Raw genomic sequence first — 19,609 nt, 5'->3', positions numbered from 1 at the left:
ATATATATATATATATATATATATATAAATATAAAGTAAGTAAAATGTGGGCTTTTGAAGTCATGATGATGACGACACCTGTCCTGTCCAGAGTGTGCGCGCGCGTGTTTGACTGGAGTGTCTCGTGAGCTCCTCCTCCGTCAGCGCGAGGAAGCAACTAGATCACTCTCTCTCACACACACACATACTCCAGTGACTACAACCACAACACGCTGAACAATTCACCCCGGGCAACGCGTTCAGGTCTTATCCAGCACATTTTGATCTTCGAGAACGGGTAAGCAGTGAGCTTTTCATTTTTCAAGTCCTGGCTTGAATGTATATCATAAAGTCAGTGAGTTGGTCAGTTCTTGCGCGAGCACTGCGTGCTGCACGCGAGCTAACAGCAGGCTAGCGCTAGACATCGAAAGAATGAGACTAACGGCTTTATTAACGGACGCTCTTAATAATAGAGCTATTCTGTCAATAATAGATATGGAGGAAGGTAGCGGTATCATTTTCGCCTCTTTCCTCGTTACTGCTTGAAGCGTGGATGTGTAAAGACTGATAACTGACAGCAGCTAGTCCTGTCATATCTAGACCGTACGTATTTGTTGTAAAATCAGACTATTCGATGGAATTGGGAACATTTGATTCATGATTTGATTGTTCTTTTTATTTAGTGTTTGTTTTGTTTGTTTGAGCGTGTTTAGCACTCAGAACTGTTAAGTTTAACTTCTTCCGAGCACTTCCAGGATCAATGCTGTTTGGACTTTAGTCTCTTCAGGGTGGGAGACTGTACGATTTTTGTGTTTGTTGATGAAATATATATGTTTTAGAAGCAGAGGGTGTAAAAAAATGGAGTCGAAACTCGTATCGTTGTTGCTGAAGTCAGTCGGTGTGCGTCATTCTATAATATTCTTTCTCAAATGTGTTATAACTTACAACTTAAGCCCTAGGATCAGTTGTAAATTGGTAATACATACTGTATTGCCGTAGATACCCCAGGGCAGATTGTGGGGCATCTCTGCCTGTGTTTTATAAAAGGTCTGCTAACCTAGTTACCCAAAATACTGCAAGAGAAACAACACCACACCAGCAAAGCTATTTGATTAGTGCCATCTGTCCAGATGCTCTAGAACAGGGCTGTTCACTAACAAGTGGGCCAAATAAAAAAAATTATTTGGACAGAGCCACATTCTTTTGCCAACAGAAGGATATTAGCTATAGATAGCAGTTGTATGATATATTTGACCTCTTAACTGTCAGTCAGTCCCATTTTTGGGGCATAGACCCCAAAATGACATTTCCAACTTAAATTAATTTTCAACATTCGCTGCAAGCAGTTGACCAATCAGAGCGGAGTACCACCAATCATAACAGACTGGGCCATCTGACCAATCAGAGTAGACCAATCATAACAGACTGGGCCATCTGACCAATCAGAGCGGAGTAGACCAATCATAACAGACTGGGCCATCTGACCAATCAGAGCAGAGTAGACCAATCACAACATCATCATCATCATCGGGCGGGCTTTTTAGGCGCGACGATATTTCTCCACAGTCCTCTTTCTTTTGACATGCTGGTCAGCTCTTCTTGCAGTCGTTCCTTATCTAGGTCTAGATGTTCGAAGTACCGATAAACGTAGTCCCTGTATGATATTCTTGGTCTACCCCGCCGGTTCGATGTGACTTCCGACTTGTAAAGAACAAATATCTGCGCTGGTTCATTGTTTCCCATGCGAAGGCAGTGTCCGATGAACTGGTGCTGCCTTCTCCTGATGGTATCACTAATTGGCTGTTGACCTGAGTTGTGCTGTAAAGTTGTTAATTTGTCATGTGAGATTCTGCTTGGTTGATTCCCAACATGATTCGGTAGCACTTCCTAGCAAAGATGGTTAGCTTTTCTTCAAGGGATTGAGTGAGCGCCCATGATTCGTATCCGTAAAGAAGCACTGATATGCACGATGCATTGAATTGGCGCATCTTGAACTTTCCATGCGGCTTGGGTGATCTCAAGATGGTCTTGAGTTTTGTAAATGCGACCCAAGCTAAAGCTATACGGTTGTTGACATCTTTTTTGGTCGACACTATGTATGATCCCAAGTACTTAAACTCGTCCGTGAATCACAACATACTGGGTAATTTTACCAATCAGAGCAGAGTAGACCAATCACAACAGTCTGGGCCATCTGACCAATCATAGCAGAGTAGACCAATCACAACAGACTGGCCCATCTGACCAATCAGAGCAGAGTAGACCAATCACAACAGACTGGGCCATCTGACCAATCAGAGCAGAGTAGACCAATCACAACAGACTGGGTCATCTGACCAATCAGAGCAGCAGGGTATGCTCTAGTCTAGAGTCTAGACAATGTGAGAAAAGAGGTAAAGCTGCAATGTATATTATGACAAAAATAAAGTGAACGTTTTTTTTTTTTTTTTTTTTTTTTTTTTTTTTTTCTCTCTTGGATGCATGTAAACCCTATTGTTGGAGACCTCCAAAACAAAATTAGGAACCTTTCTAAGGAACCACTTTAAGTTGTGGGGTCCTCTGCAATAATTCATAGCATTTAGGTTGATGGACATTCCTAAACATGTTTGATATAGCTTACATTCAATGTAAGCCGTGCCAATCAGTCTGGCACACTTTAAACGGCCACTGTCTCATGAAGTAGATCATGCATTCCATCAGTCCAAATCAGTGTGAGCTGTTACTTCAGGTGCCACAAGAGAAGGCAGGAATGGCATACCAGCGCACCTTCACAGACGTGTTTTAAAGAGCCTAATCATGCCTGTGCCCCCATGGAGATGATTCCCAGGAGGACTTGTGTTATCTGCCTAATCTCACTCCTGCAGGGGAGATGATTTACTGCCAGGGCTACAGGAGATGACAGCACATGGATGTTTTTAGGTTCTATGTTCATTTAAACGAATAGTCAATTACGTGAATGTTTACGATACTCATTTTATTATTAAAATAAATACAGTGGGGGGTAGTGCTGGGACAATAAATCGAGGCATCGTGTTTCTTCAAACGATTCTGGATCGATCATTGAGATTTTCATCGCGATTCTCTCTCTCCAATCAATGTAATGTATTTCACATTACAACAATTTCTCATTTTGTCTTAATTCATTTTCAAATGTTAAACCACCAACCTTTTGTTTTGACGGAAAACTGCTGGGAGCTTTAAGTAGGCCTTCGGTCTTTTTGCTGAGAATCTTTGGACCTTGTTTTGTTTATTAAAGGAGCCATAGTTTCTCGCACTGTTTGGATGTTTTAATGTTACCGTTTTCATTCTATAGATAGCACTATAGGAAGGGATACCAAGCACATTGCTGGACAGGTCGCACTTGTTGTTCTATTGATTGGGTTTCTCTCCTCCCATTGCTATGCCAACAACCTCCCCGGGTGACAGCTGTTGTGTGTTTACTCTGGTTCCTTAATTTCCATTGGCTGTGCTCCTCACAGGCCTCAATCAATCCACGCCTGCTTCTATTTCTGGTGGCGTCCCCCATGGGAGGACCGGAGCGCATGGCCTCCGCTGGATTCCTGGAGAGGTAGACTGGTGCAACCGAGGCTCCTCACGGGCAGAGCTGTTGTTTATCTGTCGCCACCTATCTGATCACTTCCAGATGAAAAAAGCAGCTGTCAGATCGCAATCCAGCTAGAAGTGGAAGTATTTGATGGAGTTTTCTTTCATAATCCTGATTGGATTATTAGGTTATGTTTTTTTTAGAGAGAAAACCCCATGATTTCTTTGTCTTGGCACTCAAGCCTGCCATCAGAATGCTGCTACACGCTTTGTCTAATGAATTTCATGTTCAGTTGTTTTAGTCTTTTAATTGATTTCAGAATCCTTTTTGTATAGACATACTCAGAGCTAACAACTCAAACCAGCTGGCAGGACAGGCCTGTGGATTAGGATCTGTCTGTAGCAGCATATCATTTCAGACACGAGTGTGTGTGTGTGTCACTAAGCCCTGTTTCTTTGATCTGGGAACGTCTGACTAGGTGGCACAGCGTGAAGAAGAAAAGTCTGTTCTCTCGCACCATTAGGACAAATTGTAGGTGTTGCCTATGACTTGCTTAGTTGGGGACACTTATATTCAACAATATTATTGATCTACCTGCATTGACACCATTGAATGAGAACTGAACTGAGCTGGGCGATGAAATCACTGTGTTCTCCAGAGAGGCTGTAGATAAATTAACTAAATGAATAACTTTTTTATAACAGAAATTAATCAATACTGAACGAACTTAAGCTGGACTATGACACTATTTTCTTCTAGAGCAGCTGTACAGCCGAAACAAACTTTGTTGCATTATTTTCCTGTTATCACTGTAAAGCTGCTTTGAAACAGTCTGTATTGTAAATAGCACTATGTAAATAAAGGTGACTAAATGAGAACCCCTTCACTGAACGCCTTGCAATAACAATAACTTTGTATTGTTAACAGTTGGATTACCTTAATATTGACATGCTACGCCACCCTTCATTTAGCTCCACTGGACATGCTTTAAGCTTTATGTGAAGAGAATGATTTATACTGATTGTCTAATTGTCCAATATTTCTCCTTTTTGACTCAATAATAACAAATAATCATTAGACTTAAACTACATAAAATATTAGCAATATCTAAATGGCTGAATTTATTTTCATCCTTTTAGGGGTTGTGTCAATGCAATAAATACATGAAATAAGTTACTTTAGCTGTAAATACCCAATGGTCCTGTTTGTCAGTAAGCACAGTATTAAAGAACTGATTAGGTCAAAGTAATAATATTTGTAAAAAAAAACAAATCCAGTCCAAGCAATTATCAGTCTGTCTGTACTTTTATGGTCAAAATGTTGGTTGGCCATATTTGTTAATGTGTAACCTGTAACTTATAAGAATTAAAGCTGTAAAGCTGTTTGGAAACACAGGCAAAAATTAATGTATAGAATAAAACTGGTATTGTTTTGCAATGAAGGCCTACTTGGTAAGAATTAGTTTCAAAGTGATTGGGTCTTTAAAATGGTATTGTGACTGACATCTGAGTGAAATGGTTAATTGAAAAAGAAAAAAATGCAGAATAGGGTTTTGTTTCAATTCATCGGTTACTGATTGGATGGAGGCAGGTCTGGATATGAACTTGCAGTCGTTTGTAAGAAAAAGTTTAAGCAGACTAAATGTTTGGAGAAGTCCTGCATACATTTTCAGAGAGAAATTTGTTTTACCAGAAGAAGAAAAAAGAAAAAAAAAGATTAATTGTATACATGGATGAATCGTTCACAATAAGATGAATAACATGCATTTAGAAAATAGAATAATAGTCTGCTTTTGTTAAACTCATGATTGCAAATCTGAAATTAGCTTTGCTGGAATGGGACCCCTCAGGACTGGGTCCCTTGACACTTTAGCTGTAACTACAATTAATGATAAAGTTAGTCAGGCACTAGGAGACGGAGTATAAAAAATGGAAAGCAAATATTAAAATTGCATCATAAAAAAGCATGTGGGAGTTTGTTTCCCATACAGTCTCTTTAAATATGCCCTATAACTAGTCTCCCATTCAGTAAATGTGACTGTTAAACCCTTGTTTGAGTGGAAGAGTGGAGCTCTTATATAAGTGGATATAAGAAGATATCCTCAGATCATCCAGAATTCTCTCTTATCTGAAACATGACAGCTGAACCGTTGTCTTGCCTTCCGATATCCATTGGGAGGCAATACAGTTGTTAACCAGATTACAACTCTACAGAGCTCATTTCTCAAGAAAAGGCTTCTGTCACGGCTGTAAAATTCTCATAATCTTAAGAGGCCATTTTGTTTGTGTTTGGCAACTGTTGAATTCTATATAACATACAGTCCTTTTGTCCTACCTTTTCCCCCCTCTCTCTCTCTGTGTGTGTCTTTCAGCTCGATTGTAATTGTAGATTCTGCTGTACTGTTTAGAAAGGGCTGGTTTTCTGAGGTCCAGTTACCTGATCCTGGAAATAAAGAAAGTAGACACTCACTGTCCAAGGGAGAGCTACTGTTATATTATGCTGCACATAGGTATTGCAGAAGTGTCCTTTCCTCTTCGTTCATACCCTGTAAACATTGATTTCCCATACCAGAGAAAAGTATAGGCTAGACTCATACAAAAATAATGCCTCTCAGTCATTTCTTATGATCCACTAGAAATGTGTGGTGATGATGAGTCACTGCCCTGTGCCTGTATTTTCTGTATTTTATTCTTCTATTGCTGTGTTTGGGAGGTTTTTGGGCTGCAACCTTTGGCCAGGAAGTGTGTCATCCCAGCCAATAACGATGTGTGGCACAGGTGAGGGCGGGAGTTTGAATGTTTTGCTTGCAAACAGTAACTGAAAATTTCTGCATAGTGCACCTTTAAGTCTCACTTGTTGTAGCAAATTAGTTCTAAAGAAATATTAACAACTTGTTATAGCCTAATTGATTATGAATATTTGGATCAGTTAATAGAATTAACTTAATGTAGTAAAATTAATATTACAATCAATTAACCTGTTTGTGCCGTGTTAATGGTTTATTAATTCTAAGAAATGTACATTTCCGGGATATGGGAAATGTCTTTCTTACTGTACAGTACTATTAAGAGCAAGTAATCAAAATCTGCATGATTAGGGACTCCAGTATATATGACCGTGAAACATGGACAACGTTACGTGTGACATGAACAAGATTTTATTAAGTAAACTAAACACTTAAACTACTCTAACATACACACACACATGCATGCATACAGTTTACCAAGGGAAAGAGAGCTGAAGCAGAATACAGGAAAGCAATAAGTTAAAGCATTGTTTGAAATTCACACGATCAACAGCCTTGAGCAAACCATCAGTTTAGTTCTAACATGCCCTTCTTTAAAAGGGGTAAGGATACTTAATGTATCAAATAATGAGACTTAAGTTTGGTACTTGCATGTCTCGCCCATTTGAATTAAACTGTCCTGATGCAATTTGTTGAGGCTCCAGTTGATCTTTGCTGATGTTGTCTTGATGAGAGAGAACCAGTGGGAGTCAGAGGATCTTTGGTGAATGGAAAGACAAGGCCGCAGCCTGGCACAAGCTTGGGGGTCCTTAGAAAGCTCGTAGTTCAGCATCTTCTTCATATCAGGATTTCAGAAAGGGACTAAAGCTAGGTTTATACTTGCTTTGTCCGCACGAGGGCGATGGTGCGCGCGGCAAAAATGCCTTCATTGCGGTGTGGGCGGTCGTGCGCTTTGGGTGCGCAAGACACCATTTCGCTTGGCGGTGTGCACGGCTTTTTTTTTTAACAGCACGCGCGGCTCCGCATCCGAAGATGCACGACTTCAAGCCGAATCTGGCCGAGCATGTACGTCTCACTGCACCGGCACCCAGTTTGTGCGTCTTAAATTAGTTGCTTACATTTACAAAATGAGCCTATTGTAGTAAGCAGACATAAGCCATTTTAATAAAAACAAAGGTGCATGTTTTAAAAATTGTTCACAAAACTTACTGAAATGTTTAGTGAAATTGGAAAATATTTAAGAGCTCGTTCATTTAGTTGTATAGCCTACCTACATACATGTTTTTATATCCACATATTTTGTTCTAATGTCACAAGTAGCCTAATAATCTCAGGGTTTACTGGATTTTACACGATTCTTTTTGTAGTGTGGTGTTGGTGGTGATGTACTAAAATAAACATTGTCACGTGTGGACCTTTCTTCTTCTCACCGTTGATTCCTGATGGTTAAGAGGACAATTACTTGAGTCGCCCCCTGTTGTTTCACAGAATAGTACAACGGCGAGTGCGTCGAGTATAACGCCTCGTCCGTTTGGGGAGGTATGGCCCAGTCTGCGGAGACTCGCGGTGCGGAGCCAGGCGAAAGTATAAAACAAGGCTTAAGAGACTAAGAGACGTGATCTTGTGATCAGTGATTTTTAAAGTGTGAAGATGTCACACCCTCTGGAGGGTTGTGAGCCAGTAAGAAGTTGTTCCCTTTGGAGGGAATTTCTTTACGACCTTTTGTTCAAGCAGGCCTTTACACATGTAATTTGATTGGGTGTTTAACAAAAGAATCTTCAAGATTCTTATAATACTAATGCGTCACAAAGTAAATTAACAAATGGGGGATGAAGATTGGAGTTTATAGAGACTAAACATGCTACACAAATGATTTTGGTTAACCATAGTATGCAAGTCTGAAACATTAATCCAAAAGAGTTTAAAAGAGAGAATGAATACATAGGCCAAACCACATAAAAGGAAAATCATGAGATGGGAAAATTAGATAAGCCTACATGTTTATACATTTATCAAGTGGTTATATAGAATATATAGGATTAAAAGGGTTTATTTCTCCTTCTCTGCAAGAATTAAGTGAGAGTCACAACTCTCTGCAAATTCCTTTTGGGGTCGTAAAAAGTCTTATCAGTCTTATGGCTTGTTTCCACTGAGCGGTACGGTTGGGGTCGGTAAACCATGAATCGGCTTGCGTTTCCACTGCCAACAGTACCCTTACTTGATAGGCGTGGTGTAGCCTATGCCGGAAAGAAGTGATCGACCTCATTTTCGCGTGAAGAAGAAAGTGACATAAACAACAATGGATGGCATACAGCAGATCTTGTTCTTGCTTCTCTGCGTGTTTGTTACAAGCGCCGACATTAGGCGTTTCTCAATACCAAGTATGCAAAGTTTGGACTTGCCAAGTCCGACTCAGGAGAATGACCCCCGAGGACGCGAGTCCGGTAATTCTGCAAATGGAACAGCACGTTCTTGAAAGCGCCACTCAGCTCGCTCTACTACTATCTCTGTATATTTTAGGCAACAATAAAATTAAATATGTTATAAAACGCCACTCTGCCTTTTTTCGTTTTCATTTAAAGAAATCTTAAACATTATAGCCACACAAATGTGGTTCAGGCAACACGTATTGATTATATTCACTGCATGTAACGTTAGCCTGTTTATAACAAAACGAAATATAAAACACAACCCTGCCTCTTTTCGTTTAAATATAATATAAAATATTAAACATTTTAATATAGTCCAGGCAATATGTGCATTTGTACTAAACAACAGATGTTTCAGTAAAGTAAAACAACATTACAAATGACAAAACTCAACCCAGTCTCTTTTTGTAAATTTCAGTTTTATCAATATTAGTCATTATAAAAGTATAAGTAAAAGGTACAAGAAGCTATACAATATGAAATAAAGCAAACAATTCAGTCAAACATACAAAGTCAGCGCTCTAGCCGTCTAACCTTACAACGGTAAAGTTAAATAGCTTAAATATATAAAGTTATGAAACTTCACTTAGCCCTCAACCAAAACGATTGGTCAGGGAACAAATTATAGATTCACGAGACCAAATATCGCCCGTTAGATATCCTACACAAGACCAATTATATCTCATGTTTAACCACTACAGAGACGTCAGAGTCAGCGGCAAACGTCAGAACGACTAGCCGAGGAAAGGCTGCTCCAGGCGGGGTACATGAGTGCCGAGCGCCTGGTGATCGCCTGAATCTCACAACCTGGATAAAATTTTCATAAATCTTTATAAATATACCACAGATTTGAGCTTTAAACAACTTAGCCTACATTCTCGCCTGAAAAACTCTTAAAACTACATTTCATGACACAGTAACAGTATTATATTTCAACTGTAATATATAAAAAATGGCGCTTCTGTTGTCATTCCCCTTGTAGCACACGCAAGTGACGATACTCTGTCAACCAATCAACGTTCTGCAGTGACTCTAGCTCCACCCTTTAGTACCGTACCACTGTGCTAGGTACCCCAACGGAAGGGTACCGAAAAAGTGACGGTTCGGCATTTTGGTACCATTCACAACTTTTGACAGTGGAAACGGAAATAATTACGTACCGTACCGTACTAGGGCTGTCACTTTTATGAAAAAATCCTTTTAAATTTTTAAGACATTAGTGTTCATTGAATCGATTGTAAAATCGATTTTGGATGTCTAAAGATGTTTCCATTTTCAATGCCAAATATAGGCAAATCCACGGACAACTAACAGGCATTAGGATGAACGTAAAGAGGGCGCTTGAGACGCGCACAAGTCAGCAATATTTCTGATGATTTACTGCCGTTAAGGTTCGTGCACAATGACAAACAGGAGTGCAACATTCTTGAAAAACAATAAGCCGAGTGGACTGCCATAACATCAATGAAAAACATTACTGCAGTTTTCAACATGGCTGTGTTATAGAAATGGCAAACAAATTTCGCCTATGTAGGCGACTCTAGCCCGAATCTGTATCTGTATGCATGAGACTGTCTGAATACCGGCAGAATTCACAGTTTTGTTGTAAAAAGAGACACATTATGCAGAAGTATAATTTGCTGTTATGTGTGTTTGTCAGAGCCTGCAGTTCGCTGCGGGCGTATCGTGACAAACTGGATACGCTCCGAGAGAAGGGCGTTAAAATCGATTCCCCATTTTCGTTTTAAGAAACTTGTGTTGGTTGGTCCGATCGATTGTGCAATCGATTTTCGAACGTAAAGTACCCTATACCGTACTGTACCGTACCGTACCGCTCAGTGGAAACGAGCCATTAATGTGTCCTGTAACAGGACACCAGGTTCTGACAGTGTGTTAGCTTCATTTGGGATGTTAGTTTTGGGGGGAAGTTTCATAGACCTTTGTTGGGAGAGTGAGTTTGCTGGATTATTAATTAAATATAGGCTAATGAATAATTTGTGTGTGTTTGATTGGTCCAGATGCTACACAGTGGAAGACAATTGTAAACAAAAATGTTTAGTTACTAACATTCATGAGGGTGAGTAGGCTAAATAATGACAGAATTTTCTTCTTTTTTGATCCAAGATTTAGTGGAAGATTTAGTCATTGTAGCATTCCTGGCACTTGTGAACATGACAAGAGTGCTGAAAGCTAATCACAGTTTAAGTGTTTTCACACAGTCAGCTCTGTTTACAGCCAGGTGCCTGCAGAATGAGTAATGCTGAATCCACCCAACAGCCAGGGGTGTCACCGCCTATCTTTATCATTGAATTACACTCTTTTCTAATAGCTTATGGCTTTTTGTATGTTTTAAGCTTGACAGCCGTAGTCTTCATTTACTTTGTCATATTGAAAAGAGCAGCCAGGATAATCTTAAAATATTGGTGTGAATTGGATGCGGAGAGCAGAGTACGTCTGTCAATGGACACGCACTAAACTACTTCTGCTGAACACAAAGAAAGATATTTTGAAGAATGTCAGTAATAGGGATGGCGAAAACTAAAAATATTCTTGACCGACCACCGAGCCTCATTAGCCGGTTGAAACCGGTTAACCGTTTCGAGCCGCGCCTGCAATTTCGCAACTCTGTCGCGTCGCATCTCACTGCCGCTCTACCTCCCGCTCACACACACACTCACACTCATGTCACTTTTTTTAAATCCCCTACAGCGCGAAACATGAGTCCCGCAAACGCGGCGCCGAGGAGCTTGTATGTAATCGGAGGACAAATGGCTCCTTAGTTTTGAAATGGTTTGGGTACAAGGTGATCGCGTTGAAAATAAAGGTGTTTGTCTAGCCTTAGAAGCTCATTTGAAACATTGCCGCAGCTCATTGAAGAAAATGACAGCTCCGAAGAGACGCCGCTTTAACCTTGAGTGTTTTAGCCTGTAGCCTTTACTTTTCGCAAACCTTGTGAGCGCGCGAACCCAAACGCTGTGACCTCGCGCCAAATGTTTTTATTGGTTTATTAAGTACAAACAGGCGAGTTATGAAAAATTGAGTGTGAGGGATTTGTTCACTTCACACAAAAAGATCTTGGAATGAGATGGCTAACTGTAGTAGCGTTTAGTCCACTGTCTATAATAGCCTAATTTAGAGATCACATTTTTTTTAACCGACTACCGACAACTTTGATCGGTTAACGTTGATACGGTCAACCATCGGTCATCGGTTAACATCCCTAGTCTGTAACCAAACAGTTGATGGATCCCATTGACTTCCATAGTTTGGAGGGGAAAAAATTCTATGGAAGCCAGTGGGATCTGTTTGGTTACTCATATTCTTCACAATATCATCTTTTGTGTTCAGCAGAAGAAAGAAACTCATACAGGTTTGGAACAACTTGAGGGAGAGCAAATTATGACAGAATTTTCATTTTTGGGTGAGCTATCCCTTTTAAGAGCCTAGACCAATCAATGTGTGAGAGATGAAAATAGTAATGTGGAGAGTGGTCGATATTTTGTCTGCAATAAAACTTGATTGGTGGCTTTGGTGGAGCCGTAATAGAGAACCATTTGTTGAGAGGGTCTGTAAATCAAAGGTTGCGGGCTAACCTCAATCTGTGGTCTCACCACTAATGCTGCACAGTCTCACACTGAGTAATAATTCAGAAGCTTTGTCTTCAAGAAATCATTGGTAATTAGCTTCACTGCAGTGTCTCTTTTGTCTCTGATCTCAAGCAGTAACGCAACAGCATTTCCAGCATCGTTTCTGTTGATCTATTGTAATAAGTGCCCTAAATCGGCCCAAGTGGCCCAGTTTATGCAGGTGTCAGGAGACGGCCACACACTCTGCTTCAAAGGTTTGGTAAGTCCACAGGGCATCACATCTGCTTGTTCTCGGCCCATGTTGTCTCTGCTTAGAGGGGCAGGCCGTCTCACAGCAGCTGCTCCATTCTGCCACTGGCAGGAAGCCACTAATGAGATCGCTAACAGAATGACGCCAGAGACCTTAATGAACAACAACACGCAGAGGAGACAAATAAAGGGGCAGTTGTAGAGGAACTGTACTTCGGTTCGGAGCAGAGCACAATGAGACTGCAGTCTTAAAACATGACTTTGTTTTCGCCAACATTTCTGTTCCTCGCAGTCTTAACTGAATTGCCAGTACGTGAGGAAACTCTTGACAGGCAGTGATGCTTCATGAAATATTGAGTAGATGGGAGTAGATGTTGACATATTTTCAGAAGCTTTGCAGTCATCATTTAAGGCCAGCATGAGTTTAGGACTTTGCTGGTTAATTCCTGCCACATAGTCTGCTTGTCCCTACCAGTTCTGTGGAGTCGGTGTACTGTCTCCGTGTGTGTCCAGTGCTGAAGGCAGTGTGGATGCTGGTGTAGAACATTTTAAATCAAGGTTTTATTTGAGTTTGGACGCTGTTCTAGAAGCTTGTAAGCAGCAAAGCAACTCAGTAGATTTTGTAACTGAGCTGCAGTTTGCTAAAATGAAATAGCTGACTCATATTTCATAACCCTCATCTAATTCATATGAAAATAGACCTTTGCATGTCAAGTCTAGGTCAGCTTTTTTTCTGCACCCGGTAAACAACTAGAAAAGGGCCTCAGTTTTTCTGATGAAGAGCGTGTTGACGTGACTCACGGCAAGCCTCCTGATAAATGTGGTGGATGGTGGTGATGGTAATTTTTGCAATGACGGATCACAGTGATAGTCATAATGATAATGTTGGTGTGTTTAGAGATACTTTGGCAGAAGGATGGGGTAATTACTGCCATTCTCTCTCCTCTTGATGAATTATCAGCTGGTTGTGGCTAATAATCAAATGGGTGGAGCTGATGGACAATGGACATGGACTTGAGAAAAAAGGCAGATGTTCAAACCAATTTTCTCTCTCATCCTCAAGATTTCATCCCCCCTTTCTTTACTCTGGAGTGAAGTGATTTTTTTATTTGAAGAGTATTCTGGCTACCTTTTCAGTAGAGCTGGGGTTAAGTCAGTCATATGGAAAGTCATGCATATTTGGAACAACATGAGAGAGTAAATAGTTACTTAATTTAGATTTTGTGTGTGTGTGTGTGTGTGTGTGTGTGTGTGTCCTAGGCCTATTCCTAATGTGGAGAGAGTGGGTGAAAATGCCTTTCTTTCTGATTAAGCTGGCTCAAATTAAAACGGAGTCAGGTCCACTTAAATTCAAATCTTGCGTAAAATCCCAAAGCATGTTAAACTCCCATCAACTCAAATCCACTGTTGAAGGGTTAGATTTCCGTTTGTCCCATGAGCTGATTAGAGCACAGACAGATTAGTGCGCTGCTGGTCAGTGTGTTTTGTTTGCTTTAGTTTATTTGGATGCATTAATCAGGCTTTGCATTTCTCAGCATCATACTATGTAGAATATGGGTCAACACGTTCTTTTATTTCTTTGTTCCATGAGCTGCCGTTTATTACCAAACCAGCTGAATTAATTACCGGATGCATAGGTTAGTTTTGCACTTGCCTTTAAATGGATCTCTTGCATAAGTCGATTCCATGTTTTGAAGCTCCTTATTTGTATCTGATTCTGCCCATGAATAACCTCTGCTCACTTGTTGATGTGAAACATTCGTAGTAGAGCTGCACGATTCTGGATGAATTGAGAATCATGAATTTCTTCTTCTTTTTTTCGCGACTCTCACTCAATTCTGAACAGACAAGAGACAACTAAACAAGATAAGGACCCATTATATATAAAAATGACATATTTTAGGATTTGACTGTTCATATATTAAGTAGTCTATTTCAAATGGATCACATATACAGACTATCTCAAAAAATGCAAAATTTCCATTTAAACTGTAATGAAATTAGACGTTCGCACATCCCTACTTTTATTATTTAGTAGGCACTGATTTGTTGAGCGAAATTCAAATTCTTCAAATCAAGTCAATTATCTGATCTATCACTGCTGCGTATGGGTAAAGTTACACACAACACAACTTATGGAGAGCTTATTTTATGTATAATCAAGTGCGTAGAAACCATTAGTCCGCGTTTTAAAACACTTTGAGCGAATCATTTATGAACGGCCATCACTACTACTCGTACGCCACAGCCTCTTTCGCTTCTCTGCATTGCATTGGTCATCGAATAATTTCTTCTTTGCAGAGTTTAAAAGGTAATGGTACAATAAATTACTTTTTTCATCACTACTACCACAGGAAAACTCCTGTGAAAACTAGGTGAACACATTGACACATTGCACCTAGTTTCAGAAAATTTGGTGCAATTACAATTACAAATGTCATTTTTGTAGAATGATTGTGGTGATTCTGTTGGGGGAGTGCATCTGCAGAGATAAAGCTATTGAAGATTAAAAAATCTGAATTCATTTTACCACGATTTTGGGGGAAACCTGAAAACTTGGGTATTCACACTTGGTTTTTCTCTTTAAAAGAACCAACTCAAACTTCTTTCAGTAACCATAAAGTCTACAGAGGTTGACCCGGTCAGTATCGCTATAAATAATATAAAATAATAATTGTTTTTTATTATAATTTTAGCAAATAGAATATTAAACAAATTAAGAAATATATTCATTTATGTTTCACACGAGCAACTCATGATGTATTCTTTCAGTTCTTTCTTTAATGGTCAGAGCGGCTCGGGTCAATTTCTGTGAAATACCAGATCATGAGCTTGACGTGTGTGAATAAACACAGTGTTGCTCTACACTCTGAAATGCACAGCTCATACAGTAATTATTTATTAATAATCAGCCCTCTTGATTTGATAATCACACTAGGCCATAACACAATATCATATTTCCTAATAGCTTAGTTGATAGCTGTATAAAGGTGTCTTTTACTTAAAGTGAAAAGGTTTACTTTTCTGCATCTTTACACTTTTTATTCTCTACTGTAGTCTTACCTGTCTGTCATCTGTCATGGGACATCGGTCTGGACCCTGACATCAGGACTAGGGCTGCACGATTAATCGAAAAAAAATCACGATCTCGATTCAAACATAAATGCGATCTCATTTCTTAATGATGGCGATTCACTTCCGTGTATTTCCTTTTCCGTGTATTATTTTATTTTATGATAATAATAATAATAATAATAATAATATTCAAGTTGTACCGGTAAAAGTGCGTGTTCAGTGCTGTTTGCGAGTGTCACGAGTCACCACAGCAATCAACTAACCGCTTACGTTTCTGTGGTAAATTGTAACCTACAGCTCCTGCACTGGGATTCAAGCAGCTTGTTTAAGGTAATGGCGAAAATCATTTTAGAACAGCAGCGAAAATGTAAAAGTAGGCTATATAAACTTTAATATATCCTTTTATTGAACCGGGTGCTTTGCTGTGCTTTTACTTTCACTTTTGCCGCAGAGACCCTTATGTCCTATAAATGTGTCGTATTTTTGATAATCCGCGCAGATTTCAGTTGATGATTCTGTTTAAAGTTATTAATAACAAATCATGAATGAAAGATAAAGAAAAGAGCAGAATGTGCTTTATATTGAAAAGAAATATTAAAAGCGCGATAAGTCGCAAAAGAGAACTGAATTATACTGACAGGATGCTGACGCTGTGCGCGCGCTCCGAGCGCAACGCGGACAAGCATAGTAGCCTTTGTCTTCAGTTGCGCGCCTAAACGGCCAAATAAACACAGAAATGCCATAAAACTGCCAAGTCGAGTATTCCCGTATACACACAGTAGATGTAAGTACTATGTACATCAAACCCCCCCGCAAGGTAACACCACTAATCTCTACAATCACCTCAAACGTCACCACAAAATACAGTACGAGTTAGCCATGAAAGACAAGGGAGCCACACCTCAAAATACCACTAGTGTTCTTGGCCAAGAACCTTTAAGGTTCTGTGCCAATTGGAGCAAAAAGCACAGGTTCTTTATTATTGTAATGTTCCCTTATGTTCAACAACATAAAGCTTTAAAATTATTCACTTTAAGGAGTCTAAAATAAAGAAAAGAGACAATTTTTTGTTACTCCTGCACTTTATTATACTGAATGTCCTGTGTTTTTTTGTTGTTGTTGTTTTTTTTGTACTTGAGTGCAATAAATTTTAGTTAGAAAAAAGAGAATCGTGTAAGAGAATCGTGATCTCAATTCCCATGGAGAAAAACCGTGATTCACATTTTAGCAAGAATCGTGCAGCCCTAGGACATAATCACAGTGCACCTTATATGGCATGACGGGAATCATAACCCATTACCTCAATCTCGTTTTAAAAATGCCAGCTGGGCAATTCCGCGTAAAACTGTCACATCCATAACACCAACACAATGCCATGGTATTTAGTTGCCGTTATGGATGTGACAGTTTTGTGTGGAATTGCCCAGCTCTACTTCAGAGCTGCACATCTCCAAAGTAAAGTTTCTATCACATGCTCATATTGACTTCAGACTGGACTGAAATGAATGGAGAGTGGGCTCTTTCTCTGAAGCTGGTTTTTCCTCCTCCCTTATTTGAACTAGCCTACCTACTATCTCTTTGAAGCTACTCTCAAATCTGCAATTATCTTTCTACTTCACAAGCCTATAGCACCATTACTACTAATAAAGGAAGCTTACGGAGGCCTGAAAGGTCTCTCTTGAATGAAACCGAGAGGAAGGATATTTTTTGCTTCCTGCTGATTACGTGATTTATTCAGAGAGGCGTGATTTGAACAGTTAAGCAAGAAAGGAGCCCTTCGGTTGTTTTTTTATGACCTGAACCCACACGCATTCACCAACGCCCTGTAATTAGCGTTCCACACACAGCCTGTAGAACATAATTAGTATTATTCTGCTGGAAAGTACAACTTCAGCAAATAATCAGTCCAAATTGGCTGGAATAAAATAGTTACTAGTGAAGATGTGCATGCTGTAATCGGATTTAAACTAACAGGCTTAGCTAATGTGTAATGCTAGTAAGTGTTCAGACTTTTGTGCTCTCTCAGTATTGTAGGATGTACATGATAATGTTTCAGAAAATAAACCATTTGAAATGGAGATTTGGGAGAAAGGAGAAAGGGAGATTTGAAGTGATCTAGAAACTAAATTAAACCATTTTGTCTTGATTTTGGCAGTGCACATAATGAAGGGGAAAATGGGCAATATGGCTAATCAAGATATGAGTAATTTTATTTAACAATAACAATACTAGGGCTGCACGATTTGGGGAAAATGTCATATTGCGATAATTGAGGTCAATATTGCGATTGCGATATAATAAACAAATGGTTTCATGAGTCCACTTGCTTGGTTCTCAAGGAAAATAAATGCACACACAGATTAGTGATAATCTGCCTAAAGAAAAAAAGTTCTTTAGTCAAGAGCAGTGAGTGTTTTTCTCTGTTCCCTTTGTTCTTTGATTAACTTTAGCGACAGATATAATTAGTGGCTACTGTGTACTGTCCCTTTAAGACCAGCCGCTGCTGTCAGAGACGCGGATCTCACACGCGCCTCATTCTCTCATGAGTCTTCACGTTCATCATAAGACTACTCTTATGTTATGAAGATACTCGACAAAAAGACATTTTGGTATAATTGTGTGTGTTATTGTTCGTTCAAGCTCGAAAGAGAGCTGTATTCTGGCATGCTGTTTTGTGCGCACGCGCGATATTAGCGTGAGTCTTTCTGTGTTTCACAGTCAGGACATTCACAGGCAGCGCGTTCATTTTTGTCTTATCGTGCATGAATGGTATAAGAGCGGGATCATGTAACACTAGCCAAAGGATGCCAAAAATTAACAGATGCTGCGTTAATTGCGTTAACAGCGCTAATTTGTTTATTTAATATAAAATCGCAGCATCATGTGTGTGTTTCGGGTGTGTGTCAGTCAGCATTCCAACAAGCTCTTTTTCACGCCTTAATGCGCTCATTGATATTTCTGTATCACTTCAACATGTCAAAAGCTTTAAGCAGTGAATATTGAAAAATGATCAAATATTTTCTGGGATTTTTGTCAATAATGATAATTAATATTTTGCTGAGTGTGTTGTTTTACTGGTGTTATATCCAGAGCTTTTCTTTTTCTACATATTCTGTTAATTCACAGCAGTGACACAAATTAAGTTCCCTATCAAGGCTACGGAACTTCGACATTACGGATGTCGTATATGGGAACTCCTCTCATCCTTCACTTCCGCTGAAATCTTATAGGCTAACGCCAGCAGAGCTGGCCAATTGACGCAAAATATGCAAATACTGAACCTTGTGCAGTATAAAGCAAGTGCAGCGTCAATTCCATTTCAGAATCTCTCTCTTCACGCTCAAATCGTGTGCTAGAAAGCTGATACTACAAACTTGGATTTTTAGCCGTCGTCGAAGGTGCGCCAGAGATACTACACTGTCTCCTGCATCCGATGGCGACTATTTGCAACCTATGCAAGGGCTCCATCGTGCCCCCGGATACGCACCTGTTTTGTGTTGCGTGCTTGGGGCTGGCCCATGCTGAGTCAGCCCTCTCAGATGAAGGGTCCTGCGACCACTGCGCAGACATGTCCCTGCGAGCCCTCAAGGCCAGGCGGGACCAAGCTCGCGCAGCAGCGGGGGTTGGGCCTACCGCCGCCTTCGAGCCGCTGGTAGCCCCCCCCAACCGCAGAGTCGAGGTTCGATCTCCGGTGAGTTTTCCCGACCCCACCTTTCACCCCCCCCGCGAGGTCGCCGACTTCGTGTCCTTCGGGGCAAGTGAGGAAGATGACTCCATGTCTCTGTCTGCCTCCGAGAACGAGTGGGGTGCGGAGCAGGCCGCACCGCTAGCGGCCGCGGAGCAAGAGGCCCCGGCGGACCTACAGGACGAGCTGTTTCGCATCCTCTCTAAGGCCGTTGAGGAATTGGACCTCTCGTGGAAAGCTCCCGATGAGCCGTCGAAGAGCAAACTCGACGCGTGGTTCCTCCAATCGAGCCGCCGTCAGGCCGCTTCGAGAAGA

General features: G+C 40.3%; 1 protein-coding gene across 2 annotated transcripts in view; it reads left to right on the top strand.

The window, feature by feature from the left end:
• Positions 1-70: 70 nt before the first annotated feature.
• ndrg3b (ndrg family member 3b) overlaps positions 71-19,609 on the top strand; it is a 64,867-nt gene continuing 45,328 nt past the window's right edge. Inside the window, exon 1 of one of the 2 annotated variants that reach the window (XM_081387373.1) lies at positions 71-277. The gene's annotated coding sequence lies outside the window, so the exon portion shown is untranslated. The remainder of the gene's footprint in view (positions 278-19,609) is intronic. The other variant, XM_081387372.1, reaches the window with a different exon arrangement.

Source organism: Scardinius erythrophthalmus, assembly GCF_964197995.2.
Source record: "Scardinius erythrophthalmus genome assembly, chromosome: 15".
Classification (NCBI taxonomy): domain Eukaryota; kingdom Metazoa; phylum Chordata; class Actinopteri; order Cypriniformes; family Leuciscidae; genus Scardinius; species Scardinius erythrophthalmus.
This window is presented reverse-complemented; position numbering and strand designations above follow the sequence as displayed.